Source organism: Macrotis lagotis, chromosome 2 (genome assembly GCF_037893015.1).
Source record: "Macrotis lagotis isolate mMagLag1 chromosome 2, bilby.v1.9.chrom.fasta, whole genome shotgun sequence".
Lineage (NCBI taxonomy): Eukaryota > Metazoa > Chordata > Mammalia > Peramelemorphia > Peramelidae > Macrotis > Macrotis lagotis.
This window is the reverse complement of record NC_133659.1, coordinates 270,248,864-270,274,425: the sequence shown is the minus strand read 5'-3', so window position 1 is coordinate 270,274,425 and position 25,562 is coordinate 270,248,864.

The following is a 25,562-nucleotide window of genomic DNA, read 5'->3' as shown; positions in this document are numbered from 1 at the left end:
ACCAGTATCCATCTGAAACCATCAAGAAGCATTATATGCAGTAGGAATAGGCCAGAGGAATTCCCAGTAAGATCAGTGGTGAAACAAGTATGCCCATTATTACCTCTACTCTTCAATCTTGTGTTATAAATGCTAGGTTCCACAATAGGAGAAGAAAAGAAATTGAAGGAATTAGAATTGGGAAGGAAGAAACAAAACTCTCACTTTTGTAGATGATATGATAGTAGACCTAGAGAATCCTAAAAATCATCTACAAAAACTACTAGAAACAATCAACAGCATTAGTAAAGTCATAGGTTATAAAATAAATCCTCATAATTCCTCAGCAAGATACAATAGCAAAAACTAGAAAGAGAAATCCCCTTCAAAGTAAATTCAGTCAATATAAAATATTTGGCAATCTACCTGCCAAGGCAGACTACGAAATTCTATGAAAAGAACTATAAAACACTTTTCATGTAAATAAAATCAGATTTAAATTACTGGGCAAATGTCAACTGCTCATGGATAGGCTGAGTTAATATAATAAAAATGGCAATTATACCTAAACTAAACTACTTATTTAGTGCACTACCAATCAAAATTCAAAAAAAATACTGTAATGTGCTAGAAAAAATTGTAAGTAAATTCATATGGAGAAATAACAAGTCAAGAATCTCCAGGGATTTAATGGAAAAAAATGCAAAAGAAAGTAGCTTAGCCCTACCAGATCTGAATTTATATTGTAAATCAACAGTCATCAAAACTGTCTGGTATTGGCTAAGAAATGAAGTGGAGGATCAGTGGAATAGATTAGGTGCAAAAGAGATAGCAGGAAATAATTATGGTAATGTTCTGTTTGATAAACCAGTGTCCAGCTTCTGGGATGAAAATGCTCTCTTCAATAAAGACTGTTGGAAAATAGGAGCTTGGTATGGCAGAAACTTGGATTAGAACAACATTTCACACCCTATATCAAGATAAGATCAAAATGGGTACAGGATTTAGACATAAAAAACAATATTATAGGAAAACAAGCTGATCAAAGAATGGTTTACCTACCAGATCTATGGAAAGGGAATTAGTTTATGACCAAGAAAGTGATGGAGAACATCATTAAAAACAAACTAGATAATTTTGATTACATTAAATTAAAAAGCTTTTGCACAGAGAAAAGCATTGTAACCAAGATCGAAAGAAATGTAGTAAACTGGGAAAAAATTTTGCAACTACCATTTCTGACAAAGAACTAATTTCCAAAATATATAGAGAATTGAGTCAAATTCATGAAAAAAAAAAGCCATTCCCCAACTGACAAATGGTCAAAGGCTATGCCGAGGCAATTTACAAATGAAGAAATCAAAGTGATTCATAGTCATATGAAATATTGCTCTAAATCTTTAATGATTAGAGAAATGCAAGTTGAAGGATCTCTGAGGTACCACCACACACGTCTCCAACTGACCAATATGACCAGAAAGGACAATGACCAATGTTGGAAGGGATATGTGAAATTGGGGACACTAATACATTGTTGGTAAAGCTGTGAACTCATCCAATCCTTTTGGACAGCAATTTGGAATTACACTGAAAGGGCATTAAAAATGTGCATACCCTTTGATCCAGCAGTACCACTACTGGCTCTATACCCTGAAGTGATCATGTAAAAGAGTAAAAACCTCACTTGTACAAAAAATATTCATAGCAGCCCTGTTTGTGGTAGCAAGGAATTGGTAATTGAGTTAATGTCCATCAACTGGAGAATGGCTGAACATATTGTGGCATATGTATGTTATGGAACACTGTTGTTCTATTAGAAACCAAGAGGGAGGGGATGCTAGGTGGTGCAGTGGATAGAGTACCAGCCCTGGATTCAGGAGTACCTGAGTTCAAATCTGGCCTCAGACACTTAATAATTACCTAGCTGTGTGGCCTTGGGCAAGCAACTTAACCCCATTTGCTATAAAAAAAAAACACCTAAAAATACAAACAAAAACAGAAAGAAACCAAGAGGGATGGAAATTCAGGGAAGCCTGGAAGGAGTTGCATGAACTGATGCTGAGCAAGATGAGCAGAACCGGAAGAATACTGTATACCATAACAGCAACATGGGGTTGATGATCAGTCTTAATGCAGTTACTCTTTTCTTCAGTGCATCAATCAGGCACAATTTTGGCATGCCTGTGATGGAGAATACCATCTGTATTCAGAGAAAGAATTGTGGAATTGAACAGAGAACAAAGATATTGCTTTTAAATAAAAAAAAACCTCATCTTATTATGTGATCTTGCTATCTCTTATATTTTGATTTTTCCTTAAGGATATAATTTCTCTCTCAACACATTCAATGTTAATAAATGTATAGCATGGAAACAGCATAAAGACTATCAGCCTGCTTTCTGTGGGAGATAGGGGGAGGGAAGCAAGACTGGGGGAAAACTGCAAAATTCAAAAATAAATTTCAAAAAGGAAAGAAAAAAGTGCTAAAAAATAGACAGGGAAAAGAATGCAAAAATGTGTATCTCATATTTAAACAAATACCTTAAAATTAGAAGAGACAAAAACATGTCAAAACAACAGAAAAAATCCTAGAAATTATATTTCACTTAATTTAAAAAAATGAACACATCTACATATCTTTTAAAATCAGAGGGCAAAGTATAAACAGAAAGAAACCACCAGTGGACTCTATAAAACATTCCAGAATAGAACTCAAAAGAATATTATATTCCAAATTCAGAGGGGTAGCCAGGTGGTGCAATAGATAGGGCATCGGCCCTGGAGACAGGAGTACCTGAGTACAAATCCCACCTCAGACACTTAATAATTACATACCTGTGTGACCTTAGGCAAGCCACTTAACCCCACTGCCTTGCAAAAACCTAAAAACAAACCAACCAACCAACAAATAAACAAAAATATACAGAGCTTCTCGGTCCCTGTAAATATATTGAGAGCATCCAGAAATAAACAATTACACATCTCAAAAACCACAATCATGATAATATGTGATTTAAGTGTCATCAATATAAAATAGCAGGGAGCTTGGAATGCAGTATTTCAGAAGTCAAACAAGAATATATTTTATCCAACAAAACTGAATAAAATATTGCAGAAAATGAATTTGTAAAGAAATAGGAAAAGTAGAAGCATCCCTAATATAAAGATCACAACTATATGGCAGCTTTGAATTTCAAACCAAGGAGTTAAGAAAAACAAAAAGATCAACACAGATCAACAGTCATCTAATAACAGACAATAATAATAATAATAATAATAATAATAATAATAAAATAAAATAAACATCAATAAAAAAGAATGAACTGCTAACATTCCAAGATGGGGAGATGAAAATTTTGTCTTCAAAGAATTCTATTATCATGAAGAGTAATAAAGGAAAATCTTATTAGGTGGAAGGCCTGAAAGGATCTTTTTATGCTTTGCTTATGTTTTAAACAAAGAATGAAAAGAGAAAGAAAGTATCTTACAAGGAGAAGGAAACAAGATTAACAAAAATCATCTTATATAATTGGAGAGCAAAATAAAAATCAAAGCAAAAACAGAAGGAATGTGAATGTAGCACATGGCACAGCATCATTTACATCTAATGTGAACAAAGTGTGTAAGAATTCACACAAATATTCCTCATCATCTGCAGAAATGCTTTTCACTCAAAAGGGAAATAGAAAGGAAAAAGGTGACAGTAGAAAGGAGATAATAATTATAGAGAGTATAGATTAGGGAAGTGATTAGTTTTATGCAAAACAGACTTTAATTAAAGATGTATTAAATAGTTATGATTTCTTGGGAATGCTATATTGCAAGAAGTAACAATTAAGGGATTGTTTTAGAGATTTATGGAAAGAATTGTATGAACTTGTTCAGAGAAAAGTGAATAGAACCAGAACAATAATTAATATAATGACATCAATATAATAAAGGAAAACATCTTTAAAAAATTTAGAAATTCTAAAAAAATGAAATAACAAGAGGACTATTCATGAAACATTGAACCATGCTGTCTATCTCCTGATAGTGAAATGAATGACTCAGAGTGTGCTATGTTTATATACACATAGATGTAGGCAAACACTCTGACTCTGTAAACCCATTTGGGGTTTTCTTGACAAAGACCTTTGAGTGTATTACCATTAATTTCCTTTTCTTCCTCATTTTATACTTCAGGAAACTAAGGCAAACAGGGTTAAATGATTTGACCAGAGTCACATAGTTAGTGTCTGAGGCCAGATTTGAACTTATGTCTTGACTCCAAGCCCAGTGTTCTATCCACTGTGACAGCTACCTGTGCCTGTGATGGTATATAAATGTATATATGAACATGTATGCTATATATACATATATATGCATATATACATATATACATGCATAGAAAGATAGCAAGGCTGATCCAGAATTTTCTCTTGCTTGATATACATGTTTTTAATTAGTTTGAATTTCTTTTTACCCTGGGTTAGAGTGGGAAAAGAGGAGAGTTCTGATGATTGAAAAAAAATGAAAAACAAATAATCGCAAAACTAAAGAAGGAAAATGTTCTTTTTTATTCAGAAAAGAAAAGAGAATGGAATTAGCAAACAATATTAGATATTTTATCATTGGCACATTAGTTGATTAATCTTAGAATTGTGTCTGAATTTTAGTGCCTCGAGTTTTAACTCCATGAAAGTAAGGCCAAAGTGACACTGAAAAACAAATATTCTACTTTTTCTGAATAATTCCTCTAATGGTATACATAGATCAAAACTTGACAAAATGATTAATGGAAAAAGAAATTGGTAATTGTTCTGACTCTTTGGATCCAGGCACTTTTAATATTTGAATACAATGCCAAGATCATTAAAGGAAGGTTCCAAGAACACTGAGCTAACGTCATGGAGGAAAACAAGAATACTAGTAAGACCTGGATTCAATTCCTCCCTCTGACATATATTTATTGTATGATCATTTTTTTGTACATAATTCATTAAGGTTAATATTACACTGAACTCTCTAATGCAATTTGTTTAAGTCAAGATGTCAATATTCATTCCAGAATGAGGGTATGTCCAGAACAAGATCTTCAGATATCAATGAAGTAAAATCTGAAGAAGAGCAAGTATCACAGGTTGGGAGATCATACATAGATTACAATTTCTAACTAAGGTTTTATATTTATGAGATCATAGAACCTCTAAGATATGAAAATATAGTTATAACAAAGTAATTTGTACTTAATCATTTAACTTGAACTCATAAAGTACTATATCATTATTAGGTGAGGATAATGCATTTGGTATGCATTTATTTCCATCATCTCAAAATTTATTCATTTTAAATATTGTGTCCTCAAAAATGATGAAACATATTTTCCTCATAAAGTTCTCTTAAAATGCATATTTACAGTCTTTTTAAAATTCTTTCTTGATTTTTCAATGATACAAAGCATTTATATTATAATTAGATTATTGTTTCCTTATGCCTCAACTATCATGTTTCCTCCACCTCATAAAACAAGTAAATAATGGCCAAATGTTTATTTTTACCTACATAATCTTTTATTGGATAATCTGATTTTTAAAATAATTTAACTTTTAAGTTTTAATCTTGTAATCATTTTATCACAGAAAATTAACATTAAAGAAAAAATTGCATGTACATAGTGTAATTCAAAGTTGAATCAATATTTTTCTTCCAATTTTTTAGGTAATCTTTCTGTTGCCCAGAGGATATATTTCATAGTATGGGCCTCAAATATTTTACCATGTGTTTTGTACATACTTAATCAATATAAATACTGACAGTTATTGATCATTAGCTGCTCAGAGGTTTCTTAACCCTTAAATCATTCTAATAATGTCCCCATAAAGTATGGATTGTTTACCATTACTCTTTCTCATGTACTATAGCTGTCATACCATTAAGTATTATGCTCTTATCGTTTCCATCTATGAAAAAAAATCATCTTCTTTTAAAACAAAGAAAATATAATAATTCCCATATCAAACACATTGACATTATATATCATAATCAACACTTTTTAAAGTAACTAATGCTGGTTGTTGTTAGATTTGTCTAATTAAAAACAATGAAGTTTTATGCAAATCTGAAAAATTTAACTCCATTCATTTCTTAGACTTTGACTTTAAGATTGTCAGTCAGGTAATGTTTATTAACCAATTACTATGTCCCAGGAACTATATTGTGATGACTTCCCTTTTGCTGTTTCTGATTTCTATTAAAATACCTTTGAATTTGGCTACAATATTATGTGATTTAGCCTGAGGAATTTTCACAAACATTGTATTAACTGGGTAATTTATATGGAACATATTTATGACTTATTTTCAGTTCTTCACATATCTTTCTTTGTCCTTTAAAAAATGAGAAGCTTACAAAATTCTGTTAGAATTGAGTAAGCTAAGAAAAAATAAATACCTGACTAAAAATTGTGTTTTTCAGATGAGCAATACCAGAATCCCTAGTGCTTTAATGGGTCTTTAATCTCAACAATGTAGAAGACTAGATCTAAATATATACATGGTTCATTCTAGTTCATTTATTCCCAGATATCTATCACAGGGATTCACTAAAGTTAATGGGTAGACTTTCTTACTGTCCTGAAGTTTTGTCTTTATCACTTCAGTTAATTTTCACCACCCACACCAGAACCATATTTATCCTGGTATCTCGGGACCATTCATTTTGGATAGAGCTTGAAAGTATTCCAACCAAAAATTATGCACTGAGAAAATTGTACATAATATTAACTAAATAGCATAGGATACTAATTTTGTTATTCACATAGACTCCTTAACCTCATGCCTGATGAAACTAGTTTTTTCAGTCACCTGGAGATTTTATGACTGAAGCATGCATATGCAAGTGAGTGAGTGAAAGAATAAGCAATTAATAGATATTTATGTGGCAAACACTATGTTAAATTTTTGGAATTCAATTGTAAATTTATGATATTTTATGACTCTAAGGAGTTTACCTTTTTTATTGAGAACCAACATATAGAGGAGAACGAATTTGAAAATCACAATGATAGTGAACAGAAGCATAAGGGTTTTAATTTTATTTGCTCTCCAGTAGTTCTGGAAATGTAGTTTTGGATAGGTTTGTCAGAGGAAAACAGGAGATTGGCGCACAGGTACATGAGGCAAGACAGATCACAAGATAGGCCACACAAAATGTAAAATTTGGAAGAAAATGGCTAGATATGGTGATCTATTTGAACCTGAATCACCAACAGAAAGGATGGCAGCATTTGGATGTAAGGATTTGTCCAAATAACTAAGAGAAAGTTAAGATGCAGTTTATTTTTCAAATGAGTACCCTGCCTTTGAAGTCTGAGTTCCATATTTGAGTCTAAATTATTTTTCAACTTTTGTTTTAGGAATACAATAAAAGTGTCTTTCTTTTGTAAAGCAATTTTTGTAAATGTATAGAGATTCACTGGAAAACTGATTTAATCTTTCAGGAAAAAATAAAATTTCTTTCCCTTTCCTCTCCTCTCATCTTCTTACTTTTTTATTGATTTATTACAATTATTTTAAAATTTATTGTATTTTAATTCATGGAATAAACAAACATTTCCCATTCCCATTTATTTTTAAAATCTGGTGAGTAGGAAATTGTCAAAATCCCACATTCATTCAATACTATCATCATGTGTTAACTGAAAAGAAAGCAAACAGTATAGTTCCAATTCCTGTATGAGAAGGGCAAAGGCTAAAAATAATATCTATGTTTTTCAAAGATGTTTGAAATTAATCAAGTCACAAAACCAAGGGGGCAAAAGTATTCCCTTTGCAATTTAAGTGAAATCAATGAAATAGGGATAGTCATAGATGAATCTTCTGATATAAACTTGAACCTTCAGACCTTCAGTAGAAATTCAAGAATAATTCATCATGCTAGCTAAGCATTGCTGAATTATGAAAGCAAACAGTTATTTCTTTATGAATGTGATCTATTTTTTGTTTTAGCATAAATTCTCCTTTTTTAAATTTTGTCTATCTTCATTTCTTTTTTCCCACTAATCATCTCATTCTCCTCTCCAAAAATTTCTTCCTCTCTCTATCTCTCTCACTCATCGTCTTTTTTGCCTTCATCTCTGTCTGCATTTCTGTCTCTCTCCATCTCTCTCTCTCTCTCTCTCTCTCTCTCTCTCTCTCTCTCTATTTTTGCATCTTTCTCTCCCTCTAACTTTCTGTCTTTATCACTCTCATTCTCTATTTCTCCTCCTACACACATTCTCCTATTACCATTAAAAGAAAGGAAGATTGGGGCGGCTAGGTGGCATAGTGGATAAAGCACCGGCCCTGGAGTCAGGAGTACCTAGCTTCAAATCCGGTCTCAGACATTTAATAATTACCTAGCTGTGTGGCCTTGGGCAAGCCACTTAACCCCATTTGCCTTGCAAAAAAAAAGGAAGATTAAAAGAAGAAATTAAAAAGGGTCAGCAAAGCAAACTTATACAATAAGACTTCCATTTGAAAGATTAACTCTAATAAAAAATTACTTGATCTTGTCTTGCAACTACTTGGAAACTCATTAAGTTTACAACAGTCACTATCCATGGAAATTACTTCTCTTCCCTGAAGAGAAAGTTAACTGTAGTCACATATATCATGGTCCATAGCTATATGAACTTGTTCCTATTTTCTAAAGGCGTTTGGAATCAGATAACTCTTTCACAAAAACTTGAGCCCAAAGTTCAGAGTCCTCATCTTATCTGCTCTACAACTGTCCATGGAGAAGCTGGCATGGTAAGCATTTCCTTATTAGTTGAGTGTTAGATTAAGTGGACTGGTATATTTGTTGACTAGATTTTCACAAGTTGATACAAGTAATTTGCATTAAAAACACTACCACAAACCCACTTTAAATTTTAATTTAATGTTCTAGTAAGGTACTTAATCCTTAGCTTTCTTTCAATTAAGTGATATCTAGCTGTTGGATACAAAGCCAGGGGGGCTTTCAGCATTTTCCCTTTCAACTTATTCTTTTTAAAATAGTAGCTAAATCAATTCATTCAAAAATATTGGTATTACCACAAACATAAAATTTAGAAGAAAAATGCATGCAGTACTTTATAAAAGACACTCAACAAATTAAAGTGATCTGTAACTGTGAGGGAAATTTATTCATCTACAGTAAATAAATATGTATCTGCTTATAACTATTTTTTGCAGCCTGGTAGGAGCTAATGTTTTCCTTAGCTTTTCTTGAATAACATACTTGTCAGCTCTATTACAATAAGTGCAAACAAGTCAAAAGCATTTGGACTTGTTTCTTTGAAAAGATTATCATCAAAAGGTAAATCATGATATTGCATTTCTTTGATGGGGGTAAAATTGTTAAAATGGGAAAGCTGAAGGAATTTATTTACTTATTTTTTGACAACATCTCCCTTTTGATTGCAGTCTCCCATAGGAATTGCTGCTGGCTGCCACATTTATTTAGATCTTTTCGCATGACAAAAAGCTAGGCTCCATTAAAGTATCATTTGCAATGAATTTACAACCTTCCTCAGGGATAAATCTAAGTATTAGACATTATGGTGTAAGACTGACTTTCATAAAAGTCTACTGATCTTAGGGGTTCATGTTGTGAGAAAAATAGAAAGCACAAACAATATTTTTACATATGGAGTGGACTACATTTAGATTTTTAGATGATCTTTAAAATACTAGACTTGAAATTAATTGATTTAAAAATTATAATGTTTTGTAGGATGTGTGAAAATATTAGAAAATTTTGGTGATGGCTTCTCAAGTTCATAGGATCCTTATATTTTAATTCATACACAAAGAGTGGTTTAAAATTTATATTAAACATGAGTTCCCATCATTCTAGATTCACTAAAGTTTGTTTTTTTTTTGCTTTTTTATGCCTGAGATTATGTGTGTGTGTGTGTGTGTGTGTGTGTGTGTGTGTGTGTGTGTGTGTTTGTCTCATTACTTCAGTTAATAGTTAACTCAATTCACTAGAATCTCTCAATGAGAGGATGTAATAGAGTGGAGAACAAATTATTAAGTTGACAGTTTAGGGACATAATCTGCAATTACTAAATGGACCTTGTAGTCTTAGATATCTATTTTTCCCAAATGACTAACAGAAAGTTTCATAGAGGCTTCCACAGCTATGTTTCCATTGTTGTTGTTGTTGTCTTATTTCACCACTAAAGTATCTATTTCTATTCCATTTATCTGTTTTCCAGTGTGAATAGTGGATAAATATTCTCACCAATCATAATTGTAAGGAACTATCCAGAGGGAAATTCAATTGAGTAAGAGAAGGGGTAGTATAAAAGGCTAAGGTAAAGTGATTGAGATCATCAGGATTCTAGAGCATAGAAATTCAGTTCAGTAACTGAATTTCAAGGTTATCTTGGTAGTTTTCAAGTCCAAATCCCCCACCACATTTTATAGATGAAAAAAATTGACATACATACATACATACATACAGACATACAAGAGAAAGAGGTTAAGTGAGTTGCCCAGAGTGCCATAACTAAACAATTTATTAAATTTTATTTGAAATTTAAATTTCACTGATGCCAATACAATGTTCCACTCATTATGTCACCTAGCTACCACTACCTAAGAAATTCGAAGATAGGCTATTACAAGAAAATAAGGATTGAAATAAAGAAATAAACTATAAGGATGATGTTATTTTGACATTGCTTTGTTAAAATATTCTGAAACTCAATTTAAAGTTATGAAATAAATGTTAGTAAATTTTTCTTATTTTTTTGACTGTTATCCATTATTTGGCACATTAAAATAGGAGAAAAATAAAAATGAAGGGCAGCTAAGTGGCACAGTGGATACAGCATTGACCCTGCAGTTAGAAGGACCAATCTCAGACACTTAATAATTAACCTAGCTCTGTGACCTTGGACAAGTCACTTAACCCCACTGCCTTGCAAAAAACAAAAAGCAAAAAGCAAAAGAGAGATAAAATAAAATTGAGTAACAATCTAATATAAAGCAAAGCAGTCATAGAACTTTTTAAGGGAGCAAAGAATAAGACATATTGGTGATCTGCAATCTGGGCAATGGATGAAATACCTAGTAAAAATAAAGGAAGATTAGTCTGAAATAGAAAAAAAGTAAATTTTGAAAAACTAGTCCAAAATCAAGTAATTATTTATAAATATAAAAATAAAACAATATAAGTGAAAATCTCACTTTAGGAAGACAAATTATGAGGAATAGGGAAAAAGTCAAGTAAAATTGTTGCAAAAGAAAAGATAAGAAAGGAAAGAAAGAAAGAGAGAGAGAGAGAGAGAGAGAGAGAGAGAGAGAGAGAGAGAGAGAAGAAAGAAAGAAAAGAAAAGAAGAGAAAAGAAAAGAAAAGAAAAGAAAAGAAAAGAAAAGAAAAGAAAAGAAAAGAAAAGAAAAGAAAAGAAAAGAAAAGAAAAGAAAAGAAAAGAAAAGAAAAGAAAAGCAGTTATCACACATAGAAAGAAAATAGCAGCAAGGCCCTGACCAAGATAGAGTAAATTTTATTACTATCATTCAACAGCTTGTAATCTCAATTCTACACATTTTTCTCCTATCAATTTCTATTTTGTTTCTATAGACAGAAGTTTCTTTCCTACCAATATTTCAATAATATGACATATTTAATTACATAGCAATAGGAATAAAATGCCATATGACACTATGGGATCCTCTTCCCTGGAAGTATTTATACCAAAGAGAAATAACATTGCTTCAAATGAGCCTTATCTTGAGGCAAGAGGATATATTGAAAAGATTCTAGATGTTCAATGAACCCTTGGCATAATACAATTTTAAAGAAAGATTTCTGTTTATTTTTCCCAGGTCCATATTTGAATAGTTGAATTAAGGCAGGTTATGCCAAAACTTTTGAGAGCATAAGGTCACTTATATACTGAATCCTAAAATTATAACTTTACTTCATCAAAGTATTGATGGTATACTCTATTTTCCAAAGACTAAATTACTTAAATTTAAAATATTCAATATTAGAGTGCTGGACAAGTGATTGTAAGTTGAAATAATACTCAAAGATCATCTAGTCCATTGTAGAAAAACTGTGAGAAATGTCTTTGAATGTCTTTTTTTAAAAGAAATGCATCAGGACCTGAAATATTAGTGATATATCACATCATTAATCTATTAGGTCTTGATGTATTTGTTAAAAATGGTAGAGGTGGAAGTCCATCATTATTTCATAGAATTCTATGGTTAGGATCAAAGGGACAGTAGACACTACTTCATAAAACCCTTACATTTTACAGATGAGCAAATTGATGCCCAGAGACTTGACATGACTTACACAAGTTGACTGACAATTAGAGGTACAACTAGAATTCCAATTCACGTCAACAGAACTAACATTTGACATTGCAAGATCACTTTGTTTCCCATGACATAGCACCATTCTTTCTTCTTAATTGTTGACAATTTTTGTTTCCAAGTTCCATTGCATTAATGATGTATATATTTTTAAACACATTAAAACAATGAAGAAAGAAGGAAGGAAGGAAGGAAAGGAAGAAAGGAAAGAAGGGAAAAGAGTGGGAGGAAGGCAGAGAGGAAGAAAGAACTGCCTACTTCAGCTTCCTAATCTACAAAATAGGGGTCAAGTATCATTGATTTCACCAGTATTTTTCTGAGGATAAAATGAGATAATATTTTTAAAGACCTTTATAAACTTAAAATATTTTATAAATATTTACTAATATTGTTGTTGTTAGTTTTATTATTACTATATTATATTTAATCATCCATCAGTTCTCAGACATCAAGCAAATATATATGTATATATATATATATATGTCTGTGTGTGTACAAAACCATCTATATATGTGTGTATACATACTTAAATATATGTATATTCAAATATCTCTATCTCTATCTGTCTCTATCTCTGTCTCTGTCTCTGTCTATCTCTCTCTAATCTATATCCATATCCATATCTATATCCATATCTATATCCATATCATATCTATATCCATATCCATATCCATATCCATATCCATATCCATATCCATATCCATGTCTATATCTATGCCTATGCCTATGTCTATGTCTATGTCTATGTCTATGTCTATGTCTACGTCTATGTCTACATCTATGTCTATGCCTATGCCTATGTCTATTTCAATGTCTGTCTCTGTCTCTGTCTATGTCTATCTCTATGTCTATCTCTATCTAATCTATATCCATGCCCATATTCATATCCATATCTATATCCATATCCATATCCATATTCATATCCATATCCATATCCATATCCATATCCATATCCATATCCACATCTATATCCATATCTATGTCTGTGTCTATGTCTATGTCTATGTCTACGTCTATGTCTACATCTATGTCTATGCCTATGCCTATGTCTATTTCAATGTCTGTCTCTGTCTCTGTCTATGTCTATCTCTATGTCTATCTCTATCTAATCTATATCCATGCCCATATTCATATCCATATCTATATCCATATCCATATCCATATTCATATCCATATCCATATCCATATCCATATCCACATCTATATCCATATCTATGTCTGTGTCTATGTCTATGTCTGTGTCTATGTCTTTGTCTATCTCTACCTCTATCTCTATCTCTATCTCTGTCTCATCATCTATATTTATATCATCCATATATATATCATCTGTCTCTATCTCTGTCTATGTCTATCTCTCTCTAATCTATATCCATATCTATATCCATATCCATATCTATATCCATATCATAACCATATCATATCCATATCCATATCCATATCCATATCCATATCTATATCTATGTCTATGTCTATGTCTATGTCTATGCCTATGCCTATTTCAATGTCTGTCTCTGTCTCTGTCTATGTCTATCTCTATGTCTATCTCTATCTAATCTATATCCATGTCCATATTCATATCCATATCTATATCCATATCCATATCCATATTCATATCCATATCCATATCCATATCCACATCTATATCCATATCTATGTCTGTGTCTATGTCTATGTCTGTGTCTATGTCTTTGTCTATCTCTATCTCTATGTCTATCTCATCATCTATATTTATATCATCCATATATATATCATCTGTCTCTATCTCTGTCTATGTCTATCTCTCTCTAATCTATATCCATATCTATATCCATATCCATATCTATATCCATATCATAACCATATCATATCCATATCCATATCCATATCCATATCTATATCTATATCTATGTCTATGTCTATGTCTATGTCTATGCCTATGTCTATTTCAATGTCTGTCTCTGTCTATCTCTATGTCTATCTCTATCTAATCTATATCCATGTCCATATCCATATCCATATCCACATCCACATCTATATCCATATTTATGTCTGTATTTATGTCTATCTCTGTGTCTATCTCTAGCTCTATCTCTATCTCTATCTCTATCTCATAATCTAAATTTATATCATCCATATATATATCATCTGTCTCTATCTCTATCTCTGTCTCTATCTCTGTCTCTATCTTTGTCTCCATATATGTATCTATATCGGTATCTATAACTGCATCTGTATCTGTATCTGTATCTATAGCTATAATCTATAATCTATATCTATATAAATTTGCCTACAAGGTACAATACAGTTTAGGAGGAAAGAGGAAAGGCACAAAACATAAACAACCAGTTAAGACAATTGGAACTAGAATGATCGAATGGCAGAACCATAAGCAGATATCAAATATCATAGTTATATGAATTTTCTATATTCTGTTGAGTAAGTCAAGTATATACAATATACTCCATTATCTAATCAATCAAATAATCAGCACATATTTAAGTCCTTAATATGTGCCAGGCACTGGTGGTACAATGTAAAAATTGAAAGATTCTGCCCTCAATTTCCTAAAGTAGCTAAATTTTTATCAGAATGATAATTTGAAAGGATTTGATTGTTCCATTGCTTTCAGTCATATCAGACTCTGTGACCCCCATTTGGGATTTTCTTGAAACAATATTGAAGTGATTTGTCATTTCTTTCTCCATCTCATTTTGCAGATGAGGAAACTGAGGTAAGCAAGGGTAAATGACTTGCTCAGGGTCGCACATATGGTAAGTGTCTGAGATGAGATTTGAACTCAGGAAGAGAAATTCTCCTGTCTTCAGGCCTCTATTCACAATCTCCAAGGTGCATCTATGATCTAAAAAAGCATTTAGGAACACCTTAGGAAACTAAAAAATCCTTTTGAAGTAAATCACATATTGGATATCATTAATATCTATACTATTTCCTGAAACTTTCAAGAAACTCTGGACCCCAGATGAAGAGAGAACATCTTAAATTCAGATGCAAATAATTTTGCAGTTTTCAATGTATTTTCTACAAATCTCTATGACTTAGGGATTGAAATGTAATTAATGCCATTCTACAAATGACTACTAATTTATTCTGAGAGAAGAGAAGCATCACTCACTCAGAGCAGGTACCATTCTGATCCACATCTGATATCTGATCTGTGACAGGGGTTCCCTGGTTCATCTGAATAGAAAGGACTTGGAAAAACAAATCTGGGAAGAGTGTGTGAAGGTCATAACACTAGACAAAATAAATGATTACTAAATCAAGACAAGGTAAAGGACATATTGTTCAGTCATACAGTTATATTTTTTAAATATGGTTTTTCCCATGAAGATTTCTTAGCAAGGATACTGAAGTGGTTACCTATTTCCTTAGATGTGAATTAAGATAGACAAAAGTCAAGTGACTTACCCAGGGTCATACAACTAGTTAGTATCTGAAGAAGAACTGAAACTAAGATCTTCCTGATTCCAATTCTAGTTTTCTAAAGGACACAAAGGAGAAGGCAAAAAGTTTTTGCCATTGAAAATTTATTAATAAGAGTGATTTGTCAGAGATAATTGTGTATAGTTGTATCATATGTGCGAATTAATTTTTTTTAGGTTTTTGAAGGCAAATGGGGTTAAGTGGCTTGCCCAAGACCACACAGCTAGGCAATCACTAAGTGTCTGAGACCAGATTCGAACCCAGGCACTCCTGACTCCAAGGCCAGTGCTTTATCCACTATGCCACCTAGCTGCCCCAAGAATTAAATTTTAAAGTAAGCATTTATAGTGAAAATAGAAAATAGTGAAAACTACTCTTGATAATTCCTTAAATAGACTTTATAAATATAGGACAGTATCTTTAAACAATTACAGCTGGTACAGGGTTAGGGTCTCTGTAATAGAAGGCAGTTTGTAAAAGACAACAGATGGATCTGAGATGGTTTCTATGGAAACCATTGAATATGAATTTTACTATTTTTACAATAGCCAGCTAAGATATTGATTAGGAAAGAGATGGAAAATAAGAAATTTTACTCAAATTGAAGAAAACAAAATCCAAGTAAACCTTTAACTGTCTGTAAATTGGAAAATTGGGGCAAAACATTTTTGCAAACTTCACACAAAAGAGTGATTTTTCCCCCTAATCAGTATGATAACTTTAGTGACTCATTCCAAGACATGCACTCCTCTTTCAGGGAAAACTCATTCCAGGGTTTTACAAAGAAAAGAAAGCTCTCTCTGGATGGGCTAAGTTACTGTACTGGATGCTATACAACATCAGTCTTCACCTCTCTAAATTCAGGGATCTGAACCTATTTCCTTTTTGAAAGGCTGAGGGCAGCAGAGTAAGTCACCTGTCCCTTCAGAATACAGCTGTCTTCTTCCATACCAAAGGACTAGTAGTGGTACATCTTCTTCCAGACTTCTCTGATTCTATTCTCTTTATTATTTCTTAGGTGTAGTCACTTTCTATTACATTCTTATTCCATAGTTTGTTCAATTTTTCCCAGCTTAATGTCACTCAACCATTTTATTTTATTTTCATAGCTACAGTAAAAAAGTGAGTCAATAAGTATTTTACATATGATTGACTTCTTTTATAAATATTGGTGGAATTTTTAGTTGAATCAAACATTCTGCAAATAGTTTTAAAATACTTATCAATACATAATCTAGGAGGTTTTTGTCTTAGTCTCTCTGTCTCTGTTTATGTTTTTGTCTGTCTCTCTATTTCTCTCTTCCCCCCCCATATTGTCTAAATTATGAGGATGTATGATTATGATTGAATTCCATTGTGTAATTGTATAATTTCTATTTTTATCCATTATCATGATTTTGGTATCTAGAATGCATTGCATAATTATTCTATTGATATCTAATATTTATCAATTATTACAGTTCCCAGTTCTCCTTAAAATTCAAATATTAAAAGCCAAAATTTGTTATTTGGTAATATTGTTCCATTAAATTTTCTTTTGAAGTGCAAAAGAACCCAAAAGCAACCAAGGCAAATCTCATCATGAGAGATAGATTATTTTCCACACAAGAAACTTTCAGAGAAGACTGAGCATATGTTTATTTACTTCTAGATTTTTTTGAACATTTTCTCTGCTTTGGAAGTTAAAAATATGATTCAATAAATTATCTTTCTTTTGGGTTGTTAGATTCTATATTTTCTTATGTAATAGCTTCCTTTAATTATTAAGATGCACACACACACACATACACAGACACACATACACACACAATTATACTAATCAGTTGTATTAAGTTTGAAGAAACCAGGAAGTAGCAAAAGAACAATAGCCACCTCAACAATAAAGCAGGCAGGTTCTTAAAAAAATATTGAAAAAACAGTACAGCACTTTTCTGTGAGAGCAAAACTGTGAAATTAAAGGCAAACTTGAATGTCACTAATCTTTTTTCCCCCAGCAATTAGGATTCCTATAATTTCTGAAAACTGTAGTTTATTGATAATCTTCCCTCTTTTTTCTCACCACTTTGCTTCCACTTTGATTGTCATGAAAGGTGCCAAACCCAACTTTTATGAAGGTACTCACCATGTTTTCCTCACAAAATCTTCTCTGTTGCCATCAACTGTTAAGAAAAGTTGCCCCTCTTCCTACCTTTCATCAGCAATGAGGATGGACTAAGTCAATAATTTCAAATTACTCATTTATCTCCAATCTCCTGCTATATTAATAGTTGAAATATTCTTAATTCTCAGAATTGTTTAAAACTGAAATAATCTGAAATAATGCATAATGAATTCACCAGTTTAGAAGATATTAAAGGGAAACCTAGATGACCAGAGTGGTATTTGCAAGGGTGATATCTGATCAACTATTATTTGGACTAGGTGACCTCTAAACTTCACTCCAGCTGTGAAATTCTATGTTTCCATGAGTTATCCAAAAAGCTAGTCAGAGTTATGTTTCTGTGAAACTATAATTTACCTAATATTTTATCAATTTTATTGCGTGGTACACACCAGTTTCTATTTCCCTTCCTCCGGAGACAGCTTGTAAGATGCAATAAATCACCTGTAGAAATAGAACAGGAGTTGTTATATACTCCAAAGGCAAAATTCATCTGTCTAGTCAACATTCCACAGAGGTTATTTGATGCTGAAATCTTGCTTCAGGAATTCAGACATCTGATATGTAATTACTGAGAGACAGAGGCATTGATCATTCCACGGCAAGGTAGTTAATATTGCTACAGATTTCCAGGTAACTGATTGCTTTAAAGTGCCATTAAAAGAATGAATTGAACCTGAACCTGTAGGAAAGTCAAGATCAGACATTTCCAAAAGATAAACTACTTCTGAAAGCTCTGGTCTCTCTCAAGTTAGTGATGGGAACTGTCTAGGTTTGCTTTAAAAATTCAACAAACCAAGGATTTTTCAAAAAAATATTTTTTTAATAAAACAAGTATTATTATGTATCTGTGCTTCTCCCTTTGAAAAACTCATGCTAGTTTAACAATTAGGTGAGTAAAACTTCCTGAACTTCTTAACCAGGTATAGCCACATGTTTATGCATATGAATGTGTATGTATTTATGTATATCTTGTCTCATATATTTTCTTAACTCCTTATTGGTAAAACCTATGGCTTCCCCCTTGATTCTTCCACAGAATGTATTGTAAAACTCTTAAATAATTCCTAAAACAATACTTTAATCTGCATATAAATTATCAGAAATTCAAGTTGATACAGCACTTAAAACTTGATATGTGTGTATCCTATTCTATCTCTACTTCAATTGGCATGACAAATGTACCCTTTGCCTCAAATGTTCTTTGACACCATCTCTGCTTTATGTGAAATCTCAGGTTGGGTACCAAGTCTGATAAAAAACCCTTCCTGATTTATCTTTGTGATTAGGTCCATCCTGGCCCTCCAAATATATTTGTATCTACTTCATATTTACTTTTAGCAAGACTGACTGAATGTAGATTGTACTTAAGAGAGGTTTATTGAATTTAATAAGAAATGAATTTCATGATAAACATAATAGGCTAGTGAATATATGGAAGACTTTGCATAAAAAGTAGTATCTACATTCACAAGGCAATAGGCAGCTGCTCAAAGTTTTGTAACAGGGAAAGGAAAGAATAACTGATTTTTTTAAGAAAAAGTTTATTTTTGAAACTGAATGCAATATGGTTTGGAAAAGGGAAAAAATGTAAGTAAAGATACCAGTCAGGAAGTAACTGCAATGACTTAGAGGAGAAATACTCAAGGTGTGAACTTCAATGATATCTGTGTGAATGAAGAGAAATCTTTAAGAAGTATATTGTATTCGGAATTCACAAAGATTTACAACTAATAGGATGTGGAGGTGGGAGAGAAAGGAATTTCAAGGTTGATTTTTAAGGTTATGAAACTTGTTACTTCATGTTGTTGTCATACATTTGTGTTAAGCTTTTACAGACCATGTGGAACAAGGCATACCAATGCTGTCCATTGGTGTGTGTGTGTGTGTGTGTGTGTGTGTGTGTGTGTGTGTGTGTGTGTGTCTTTGTGTCTGTGTCTGTGATTTTGTGTTTGTTTTTGTAAAAATATTGGAGGGAATTGTCACTTTTCTTCTTTGGTGGATTAAGGCAAAAGGAGATTAAATGATTTGTCCGGAACCTCATTTCTAAAAAGTTTCTGAGGTCAGGTTTAAACTCACATCAACCTCACTACAAGTCCAGTTCTTTATCCACTGAGAGGCCTAGCTTCAGCTTTTTAAAATACATTTCTTATTAATAGAATTTCATAGAATTATGGGATCAAAAGATTTAGAGTTTGAAAGAACATAATGAAACTCCAGTCTAGGGATGTTTAATTGTCTGAGTGAAATGGGCCTGATTTGACAAGCTTATGAAGAATAATATTTTTCAAATGAGTAATATAAAATATATAGGATTATAAAGGGAACCAGATGGGCAGAGCCAAGATGGTGATATGAGAACAGACTTTTCCACAAGCTCTCTCCAAAATATTTCAAAAACCTTAAAATTTTGACTCTAACTAAATTTTTGAGGATGGAACCCACAGAAAGATCCAGTGAGGCAATTCTCCAGCCCAAGGTAACTTGGAAAATAGTAGGAAAGCATTATTCCATGAGGTTAGAGGGGGAAGCAGCACAACTAGGTTCACGCACCAGAGGGACAGAGTTCCAGACCTCTAGAAACAGATTGCAGAGTGCCTAGGGCTCAGGATATGCTGGCTCCTGGCAGCAGAAGCAATTTCCTGACCTGCCACCCCAGGGAACACCAAGCACAATTTGGAAAATTAGGGAGGAAAACTCTACCAGAGCAAGCATGAAGCTCAGACCAGTGTGGCCCTCCTCATAGCAGCCAAAGATGTCAGAGGAACTCAAATCTCAAGAAACAGAAGGCCTGTGGAGCCACCTAGCAGGGAGATGCCTGGCAGCTGCCTGGCAGCCCATAAAAGGTAAGAGGGTGGGGGAAAACTGTGGAGGTCTCTCCTCTGTTCCTTGGTCAGTACCCTTGTGCTTTGTCCATATTCAGACCCTGGCCACAGTCTGGGATCCCCTATTGCCATAGAGCAGGGATCCTCCTCACAGCTCCAGGGCAGAGTGGGGAGCTTGTGCTCATTCACAGACCAAAGCACAGACCAATACTGTAGTCAGAGTCTCTCATAAGATCCTAAAGAAACTGAAGTCATAGAATAAAGTGTTCCAATAATATTCAAAAGCTCAGAAAGCACACCAAAACCAGGCACAGGCTGGAGAAATGACAAAACAGTAAAAAGGAACCTGACCATAGACAATTATTTTGTTCCCATGGAGGATCAGAACACACACTCTCAGAAGACAAGAAAGCTCAAACTTTTGCATATAAAGCCTCCAAAAAATTAGGATTTGGGCTTAGGCTTTAGTACAGCTCAAAAAAAATGATTTTGAAAATCAAGGAGATAAAGGAAAAATTGGGAAGATAAATGAGAAAGATGCAAGGAAAAACATGAAAACAAAGTCATCAGCTTAGCCAAGGAGATAGAAAAAATGCTGAAGAAAATAACATGTTCAAAACCAGTTTGGGTCAAATGGATAAAATAGTTCAAAAAGTTAATGAGGAGAAGAATGCCTTAAAAAGAGGAATTGATCAGATGGAAAAAAGAGAAATGATACCTCTCTGAAGGAAATGACTCCTTTCAGATGTAGAATGGAGCTAAAGAAAATTGATGACTTTTCAAAGACTCAAGACACAATAAAACAATATCAAAAGAATGAAAAACTAGAAAAAAATGTGAAATATCTCATTGAAAAAAACAACTGATCTGGAAAACATAACCAGTAGAGACAACTGAAAAATTAATGGGCTACCTGAAAGTCATGATTGGTAAAGAACCTTGCTTTTATGTTTAAGGAATTTCTACAGGAAGATTGCCCTGATATCCTAGAAGCAGAGGGGGAAAATAGAGATTGAGAGAATCCACTAATGTTCCCTGCTGAAAGAAATAAAAAAAAAAAAACCTAAAGTCAAAGAGCAGCCAGGGGGAAACAATTCAAATATCATGTAACTTTTGTCAAGATCACACAGGATTTAGCAGCTTTGCAACTTAGCACCTTAAGGGCCCATAGGGTTTGTAATATTATATTCCAGAAGGCAAAAGAGCTTGGAATGCAGCAGAGCATCAACTACCTGGCAAAACTGAACATGCTCCTCCAACAGAAAAGATGGACTTTCAATGAAATAAGGGAATTTCAAATGTTTCTGCTGAAATGGCCAGAACTGAACAGAAAGTTTGATCTTCAAGTATAGTAATCAGGTGAAGCATAGAGAGGGTGGACGAGAAGGGTAAATTATGAAGGATGAATAAATATGTGTATTCCTTTGTAGTAAGGTGCTACAGATAATATTAATATGAACCTTCCCATTTATTAGTCCAGTTAAAAGGAGCATATAAAGACAATGCATAGGAGAGAACTGAATTTGAAGGTATAATGGATTGTAAAAAATCTATTCAATGGGTAAAAGGGAAATGTGCTGGGAGTAAGAGTAAGGAGAGATAGAATAGGCTAGGATATTTCATGTAAAAGAGTCAAGAAATAGCTTTTGCAATGATATGGAAGGGGGGAATAAGTGAGCCTTCATTCTCATCTGAAATGACTCAGAGAGGAAACAACATACATACTCAATGGGATATAGAAATCTAGAAAGGGGATGGGAGTGTAAATCAATACAGAGGATAGTCAGAAATAAAACATTTTCTTTTTTTATTTTTTTCAAGGTAGTGGAATTGGGTGCCCCTGTCCATGACTATGGGGCTGGGTGATTGTTGTATCTCTGGGGTGGGATGCGGTCTTGGGGCGTCTTGGCCCCAGGGCCAGTGCTCTGTCCACTGTGGTACTTGGGTGTCCCAAAGCACACATTTGAAGAAGGACAGAATGAAAGGATAGAGAAAAATACAATAAATGTTAGTTGGGAGGAATGGATGGAGGGAATTACAATGAGCAACATCATCTGTGGAAAAATATGGAAGTAATTTCTCTGACAGACTTATGATTAAGAATGCAATCCACTCCGGAGTTGATGGTATTGGAACACAGATTGAAGCATATTTTTTTTCTCTGTCTTTCACTTCATTTCTCATGAGGATTTTTATTTTTGTGAGGGGATAGTGGGAATTATGTTTATTCTTCCAACAAGACTATTTTAGTAATGTGTAAATCAGTAAAATTGTAAACTAAAAATAAAAATGAAAAAATGAAATAAAATGAAAAAACAACAAAAATAAAGGAAACAAATTAAGATGAAGAGAAATTATCAAACTAAAAAACAAACAAAGATGGTCACAAGTAACAAGTTAAGGTTCTCTGTTCCATCTCTACCCCTGTTGCCTTCTTCTTCTTCTGGAGGGATGTGTCCTGTCACCTGTTCCTCACACTATTGATTTCTTCTCATTGCTTTATTAAGAGAAATTGCCTAGACCAAGCCCATTCTTAACTCTGACTTTGGACTTCTCCACCAAAGTCCCATGTAGTTATCTCATTTCAACCCTTTTTAATTTATTTTTCATTAGTGATTTCCCCAATAGAATTAAGGACCTTGAAGATTAGGATTGTTATCCATTTGCATATATACATTTCTTAGTATACAGTTTGGAATATGGTAAATTATAAATAAATGTTTGTGGAAGGGGAAGAGCCAAGATTGGGGTATGAAGGAAGGAATTTCTAGGTCTCTTCCAAAATATTACAAAAACCTTAAATATGCAAGACCCATAGAGAGTCAGCGAGTAAATTGTCCAGGCCAAGGTAACTTGGAAGATCCAAGGGAAGGCTCTGCTCTACTGGGGTCAAAGGGGACATCAGGGCAGCTAAAGTCATTCTGCATGGGGACTAATGAATTCCAGACTTCTAGAAAGAGTCTGCAGGGCACATGGGTCTATGAGTCTTTGCATTCCTGGATCCCTAGGGTTCTTGCCTCAGAACAGCAGAAGGGGTTTCCAGACCTTCCAAACCAGGGATCACCAAACGTAACTTGTAAGATCAGTAAGAAACTTATGACAGGGTGATCATGGATCCCAGGGCAGCATGGCCTTCAGCACAGGCCTCTGGGGAACAAAAGCAAACCTGAGGAACCACCTAGCAAGCCACCCAGCTGCTTCCTGAGTGCTTAGACCATGGAAGGTAAGGGGTTTTGTAGAAAAAGCTGAGGTCTTTCTACTATCCCTGAAACAGGTCTCTGGTGTTCTTTCCAGACACACTCTGGTATCCCCTATTGCCACAGTTGTACAGGGGAGTGCTTGTGTTCATTCACAAACCAGAGCAAAGAACAAAAGAGCAGTCAGAGCCTCTCATAAAACCTTGAAGGAACTGAGGTCCTTGCAGTGGTGTCCCAGTAACACTCAAAAACTTGGGATCGCTTCTAAATCAGGAAATGGACTAGGGAAATTAGTAAACAGTAAAAAAAAAGAATTTGTCCAAATATAATTGCTTGTTATCATGGAGGATCAAAACACATACTCAGAAGATGGCAAAGTCCAAGTTCTCTATACAAAGCCTCCAAGAAAAATAGGAATTGGTCTCAGGATATGGAACAGCTCAAAAAAGATTTTGAAAATCAAGTAAAGGAGGTAGAGGAAAAATTGGGAAGAGAAATGAGAGTGATGTAAGAAAATCATGAAATTCAGTCAGCAGTTTAGTCAAGAAAATACAAAAAAAAAAACCCACCATAGACAATAACATGTTAAAAAACAGTTTAGGTCAAATGGAAAAAGCAGTCCACAAGGTTAAAGAGGAGAAGAATGCCTTAAAAAGAAGAATTGCTCAGTTGGAAAAGGAGATAAGAAAGCTTTATGCTGAAAACAACTCCTTCAAATGTAAAAGGAAGCTCAAGGAAGCTGATGACTTTGTGAGGAATCAAGACACAATTAAATAAAACCAAAAGAATGAATAACTAGAAGAAAATATGAAATATCTCAGTGCACAAACAACTGACCTGGAAAACAGATCCAGGGGAGACAATTTCAAAATTATTGGACTGCCCGAAAGACATGACCAGAAAAAGAGCCTTGAATTCATTTTTTAAAGAATTTCTAAAAGAAGATTGCCCTGAAATCCTAGAAGCAGAGGATAAAATAGAAACTGACTGAATACACAGATCACCTCCTGAAAGAAATCCCCAAAATAACTCTTATGAACATTAAAGTCAAATTCCAAAGCTCCCAAGTCAAAGATAAAATGTTACAAGAATCCAGAAAGAAAGAATTCAAATATTATAGCTCTACAGTCAGGATTACACAGGACTTAACAGAGACTACATTAAGGGCCCATAGGGCTTAAAATATAAAGCAAAAGAGCTTGGATTACAAACAAGAATCAACTACCCAGAAAAACTGAACATCCACTTCCAGGTGAAAAGATGGATATTCAATGAAATAGGGGGCTTTCAAACTTTCCTACTGAAATGACCAGAGCTGAACAGAAAGTTTGATCTCTAAGTTCAGGACTCAGGTCAATCATAGAGATGGTGATTGGGAAGGGTAAATTATGAAAGATTTAATGATGTTGAACTGTATGTATTCTTTCATTGGAACATGATATTGATAACTAAAATGAACCATATCAATCAATAGAGCAGTTAGAAGGAATATATAATGGAGTCAGTGGGTGAAAATTAATATACTAGGAGAAAGGGAAAGGAGAGTAGAATAGGCTAAGATTTTTCACATAATAGTGTCAAGAAAAAAGCTTTTACAATGCAGTGAAAGGGGGGAGGTGATGGTAAAGGAGTGAGCCTT